This window comes from Leopardus geoffroyi, chromosome B1 (assembly GCF_018350155.1).
Source record: "Leopardus geoffroyi isolate Oge1 chromosome B1, O.geoffroyi_Oge1_pat1.0, whole genome shotgun sequence".
Taxonomy (NCBI): Eukaryota; Metazoa; Chordata; class Mammalia; order Carnivora; family Felidae; genus Leopardus; species Leopardus geoffroyi.
The window spans coordinates 161437862-161443599 of record NC_059327.1 but is presented as its reverse complement, the minus strand read 5'-3'; the positions used below and the strand labels follow the sequence as shown (position 1 = coordinate 161443599).

The 5738-nt window shown below is 42.8% G+C and overlaps 1 pseudogene; it reads right to left on the bottom strand.

Annotated features, from left to right (window-relative positions):
- Positions 1-3444: 3444 nt before the first annotated feature.
- Positions 3445-3545, bottom strand: LOC123596602 (annotated as a pseudogene).
- Between the last annotated feature and the right edge of the window lie 2193 nt (positions 3546-5738).

The window sequence follows — 5738 nt, the reverse complement described above, 5'->3', positions numbered from 1 at the left end:
TTAGTTGTGCCCTCCTCCCCAATATCCATTCTCCTGCCTTCTCCTCAAACATAACCACTTTCCTGAATTTTGCCTTTATCATACCCTGTTTTTATTTTTTTTTTATGTTTATTTTGAGAGAGAGAGCGCGCAAGAGAGTGCGAGTGGAGAGGGACAGAGAGGGAGAGGGAGAGAATCTCAAGCAGGCTCCGCACTGTTAGCCCAGAGACAGCACAAGGCTCGATCCTACGAACTGTGAGATCATGACCTGAGCCGAAATCCAGAATCAGACGTTTAACAAACTGAGCCCCCCAGGAGCCCCTATCATACCCTTGTTTTTAAAAAACAGTTGACTGCAATGTAGTTTTCCCCAAACAATATTTGCTCAGTTCTGCTTATTTTTGAAAATATGGACAGTGCTTTTATGAACAGTCTTATACATGTCTCCGATGCACACTTGCCAAGAGTTTCTTGAGGGTACACACCCAGGAGTGGGACTGCTGGGCCACAGAAATGTCATCATTACCTGTGCTACACATGCTAAGTTATTTTCCAATGAAACTGTGCTACTTTACAGTCCCACTAGTAGTATACAAGATTCTGTTTTTCCACATCCACGCCAACATTTGGTATTATATCAGACTTCATAACTTTTTGTCCATCTAGTGGATTTAAAATGATATCTCACTATGATCTTAATTTGTATTTCCCCGATTACTAACAATGTAGAGAATCTTTTAGTATCTTGAATTGTCATCTATATTTATTTTTGTGAATTACATCATGTTTTCTGGACTTTTTTTTTTTTAATAGGTTGCAGGCATGCATTATATATTCTGGATCCTATTTCTTTGTCAGATGTGGTGTCAAGATTTTCTCAGAGTTTGTGGCTGATCTTTTTACTGTCTTTATGATGTTTCCAGTAAGCAAAAGTCATTAATTTTAATGAAGTGAAACTTATTCATCTTTTCCTTTTTAGTTTGTGCTTTTTGTCTTTCATCCCCATAGAGAAGGAAGAATTCATTGTGAAAGGGAAAGCTTGAAATCGTTTAGAAGAAAAAAATGGCAGAATGGCCTTTGTGACCTTTGGGGAGAGAATGGTTTCTTAAACAAGACCCCGAAAGTGCTTCTCATAAGTCATTGCTGTGTTAACAAACATTTTTAAGGATTGTTAGAATAAATCAGGAAGATAAGCTGAGCCCTCGCCACTTTTTCTTATTTTCCCCGGAGAACCACAGCCATGTGCACTGCTGTTGAAGGGGTGGTCTAAGAGCAAAGGGCGGTTGGTGCAGCCCCGAGGACTGGCCTCTGTCCCATCCCTGCCGCCTTGAGGCCACCGCCTTCCCAGAAGGGAGGCCCAGGGATCTGCAGCAGTTTCTTCACCTTTAGTTCTTTTTTGTTACTAGTGCTGATGGGGGTCTGTTTCCGCTAATCTTAACTGTGGCAAAATGCTCCAGGATGTCTATTCTTCTGGTTACATATGGAATTTCCTGGACTTCAGTTGATTGCTTGGGATGGGGGCTGATTAGATGCAGCTATTTCCAGGCATCCTTGCCTTTTCTTTCCTGAAAAACCATTGTGTTTGTAACATATTTTTAGGTGGGGCTGCATTATTCACATACATTTTCTTTTCTTTTTCGCTAGTTTCCGATCGAAGTTTTCTTCCAGATAAAAACCACACTAGCATCGAGGGCTACTTTCAACAGTCCTATTCTTTGTAATACTATTTATATAGTCCTTGTAATACTCTACTTTAACATACTTGTGATTTTAAGGCCCATTTTTTTCCTGCGTGATCTCATAAGGCTTCCCTCAATCCCCCTCATCACCCCCTGCTCCGTTCCCATATATCTATTTATGGGTCATTATCCTCTCTTCTCCATCAACATCTTCTCAGCATAGCTGAATGCTCCAGGGAGACTGGGCTGGTGTGAGGTTCTGCCATGATGAATGGGTTTCTTTTCACTCTTTGGTAATGAGCTGGCTTCTACTAAGGGCACCTAATTTCTTGGTAGCTACTTCGAGTAAGTAGATTAGGTTACCAGTGTTACTGCTTATCTCATTCTAGAATCAATGATCCAATTCACAGGCTCACCACCTATAAATCTGGGGAAACTATTACACAGAAGTCCTAGTAATTGATTAGTGGGCATTTTCTGAAATGAATCATTTACAAGACAAAGCCTTGGTTCCCAGCCTATTTCTGAGGCAATTAGGACCTAATGAGTTGCTTATTTGTTGACTGTTTGATTAGGGCCATTGATTCTGGTATAATATCTGAATCTTATACCTCGTTTCTCAGGGTTTTGACCACCAGCTCTTCCTCATTTCTTCCTCATTTCTTTTTCCTGTACTTCTTTCTGAGGCCTTCTCATAGAGATGCCCCGTCTGGGGCACAGGAGATCCTTAATTTCCATCTATCTGTTCATTTTGATGGCACTGAGATGTCATGGCCATTGGGATCCTTGAAAGAAATCACAGCCAGGATGTGCCTCCTTTTGCTTATCTTCCCAGGACCAGCTGACCATATCAGAGAAAAAGGCTGAAGGGAGGCATAGGCAGAGAACACACAGAATGCCCTGCCCCTCCTCCCAAGACCTGTATGGTAATGCAGCCAACAGAGAACTGCTGTTCTCCACCATCAGGGAGATGGCCATGAGGCCGAAATCCTTGTTTTTCCAATCAGATAAGCATACGGTATTTACACTTTTGTATATGCCAGGCGCTAAATTATAGACCGTGCCTTAAAATCTGAGTGGGACAGGAAGTCAGATCATTGCTGTCATACACTGGAGCACTTTCTGGGAACGAGGTCATTTGCACTAAGAGTTTCACCTACACCATCTTATTTAATCTTATTAGCATCATCTGTCCTCGGTGTTATCATCTGTATGAGAAACCCGAGGCAGAGAAAGGTTGGGTACATTTTCTAGGTCGTTCAACTAATAAGTGAAGCAATTCAATTCAAACATAGACTTAGCTAACTCAAGAGGGTGCTTTTCACCACTATACCACACTGTCTCCCTCTTTAAAAAAGAAATGATAGGCCAGAACTACATGACACCAAGTAAAAGGAGGTTTCTCACAGAAAGGAGAGTTCTCCGTAGGCTAGAGTAGTCACGGGCTATCGAGTAGAAGGGAGGTGTCCATAGAGAACATCTAACCCCACTTCTCAAACACTTTTTTAAATCTTTTTTTTTTTAACGTTTATTTATTTATTTTTGAGACAGAGAGAGACAGAGCATGAACGGGGGAGGGTCACAGCGAGAGAGGGAGGCACAGAATCTGAAACAGGCTCCAGGCTCTGAGCTGTTAGCACAGAGCCCGACGCCGGGTTCGCACTCATGGACCGCGAGATCATGGCCTGAGCCGAAGTCAGATGCTTAACCGACTGAGCCACCCAGGCGCCCTCTCAAACATTTTTAAAAAATTGTGGTGAAAAAAAAAAAAATCACATAACATAAAGAAAGATGGAAATGTTTCATGAATTTGCGTGGCATCCTGGTGGAGAGGCCATGCTAATGTTCTCATTTCAGCTTTAGTATATATGCTGCTTAAGCAAGCACTCTCAAACTTTTTAACTTCCAACCCACAACATGAGACATATTTTACATCGTGACCCAGTAAACACATGCATAAATAACTGAAATGAAATTTTACTTCACAATACTTGCCATACTCTATGTTTTTCTACTATGTTTTATATCTGTCTTTTAAAATAATTCTGGTTATGGCCTGTTAAGTAGACTTTATGACCTAGAGATACTGATCTAGAAACCTCAACAGATGGGGAAGTTGAGACCCAGAGATGCCTGGGGTACCTAGCACAGTGTCTTGCAAATAGTAATTCTAAGTGTCTTTGTTGTATTTCCTTATGTGACTCAGCACACCCACGCAGCACCTCAGTGGCAGAGCTGGGATGGAGCCCAGATTTCCTGATTCCCAATCCAGAGTTTTTCTGTCAAGGAAAGTTTGTCAAAGAGGGACTCTCCCATGGCAGAGTTTCTTCACAGGTGTGGGTAGAAGTAGGGGGAAATAAACAGTGAAGTTGTGAAAGACCCACGCTGCTCCGCTCCCCAGTGGCCCTTGCCCAAGATCACCAGGTGCTACGACGGAGCTGTCTAAGTCCAAAGCTGGTGCTCTTTCTCTGGTTGTCTATCCTGATTGCTCAGTGAAATCACCGAGGAGCTCTGGACTTATGTCCAGCCTACACTCAGATCAATTTCATCCAATTAGTTAAGGGTAGGGTATGTTCTAAAAGCTCCTCAGCTGATTTGAATGCAGAGTGACCACCTCAATGCAGGGTAGAAGATATCCCTTAAAACTATTCCTGCTTCCCCTTCAAGCTCCAACCAAAATGCCTCCCTCCTTGCCCGACAGCATCCTGACTCAAATTCAGAGTCCAAAATAACTGCCTTCCCATTATTGTATTCATCCAGCACTCCTAGAGCTTTTTATCCTGTGTTTATCTCCCCTCCTAGACGATGCATTTACTGAGTGCAGGGCTTATGCCTTACTCATCTCTGTATCCAAGCATGCAATAAATATTTACAGAATGCCCTTTGCTCAGATGGCTCTTCTTCCCCAAACCACCCAGACCTCCTAAATCTACTGTGATACAGCTATAACTCCTAATGAGGGTGATGAAATTTCTCCCCAGGATGAGTTCTACCAAGGACAAGAGGGACACTCTCCGTTGCAGCTGCAAAATCCTGACCAGGGAAGACAGAGTCACTAAAGGCAGTGAGACGGCAGCAACGCTTCTTGTGTGTCTGGGCTTTCTCTCCCAATATTTCCCCTCCAGTGTCTTTCAGATTTTGGACAAGGCAGTGGCCCAGTTTGCAGAACCCTGGACAGGAAGTGGGGAAGAAGGACTTCCTGTCCTTGTCATGACCGTGAGCGCGTTGTGCAGAACTCACTTTTCCCTTTTGTTAGCTGGGAATGACAGCATTCCTAACTCAGTTGTCACCCTCTTCTTCTTTCCCCCTTGGGGATTATATAAGAACTCATATATGAAAACAAGCTTCGTTTGGGTCCTTGAGCTTTTCTGAGGACAGCTTTGTATAAATATAAGATACCTTTTGTTATTGTTTATAGCCCAAGGGATTTGCGGAAAGAAGTTGAGAGCCAGCGATGCTCTTTTTTATAGGCAGAAAATAGCTGCTGGAAAAACAACCTGGTGTGTAAGAGCACAATGTTCTTATCGAGCAGACAGAATTATCTTTCCCAGGCAGCCATGAACGCGAAACACCTGGTGCACACGTTTCCTGCCCCTCCACATATTTTGAAAGAAAGGGACCTTTACCCTGACCTGTCAAGCAGTGATCTTCATGAACTTCTGTCCACAGACTCTGTGACAGTTATCTTGGCTTGCTGCTATGGATTTCAATGGTAAACATAGCTGATTGTCACTTAAGGGGCATCTTCTTCTCCAGATAACATTCAGATCTTATCAGATCCACACAAATGCATTTCTTTTTCCTTAAAATGCAGCCACTGGATTGGTTAAGAGCCAGGGGCTTCCTACGACTTCCACCCAGCACGGGACTGGGTGCTGCTGAGAAAAACAGGGACCTTGAAGACTTGATCCTGACCTGGCGATTGTTTACAATCTTTGGTGAAAGAAAACAAAACAAGGTCACGGAAAACATTTAGTGAACAGTACGTATCTATTCATAATAGGATTTGCTTTCTACATTAAAAACTCAAAGGTGTTTAAAGAATGTAGAAATCCATGTGGGGAAGCTCTATGGAGGACA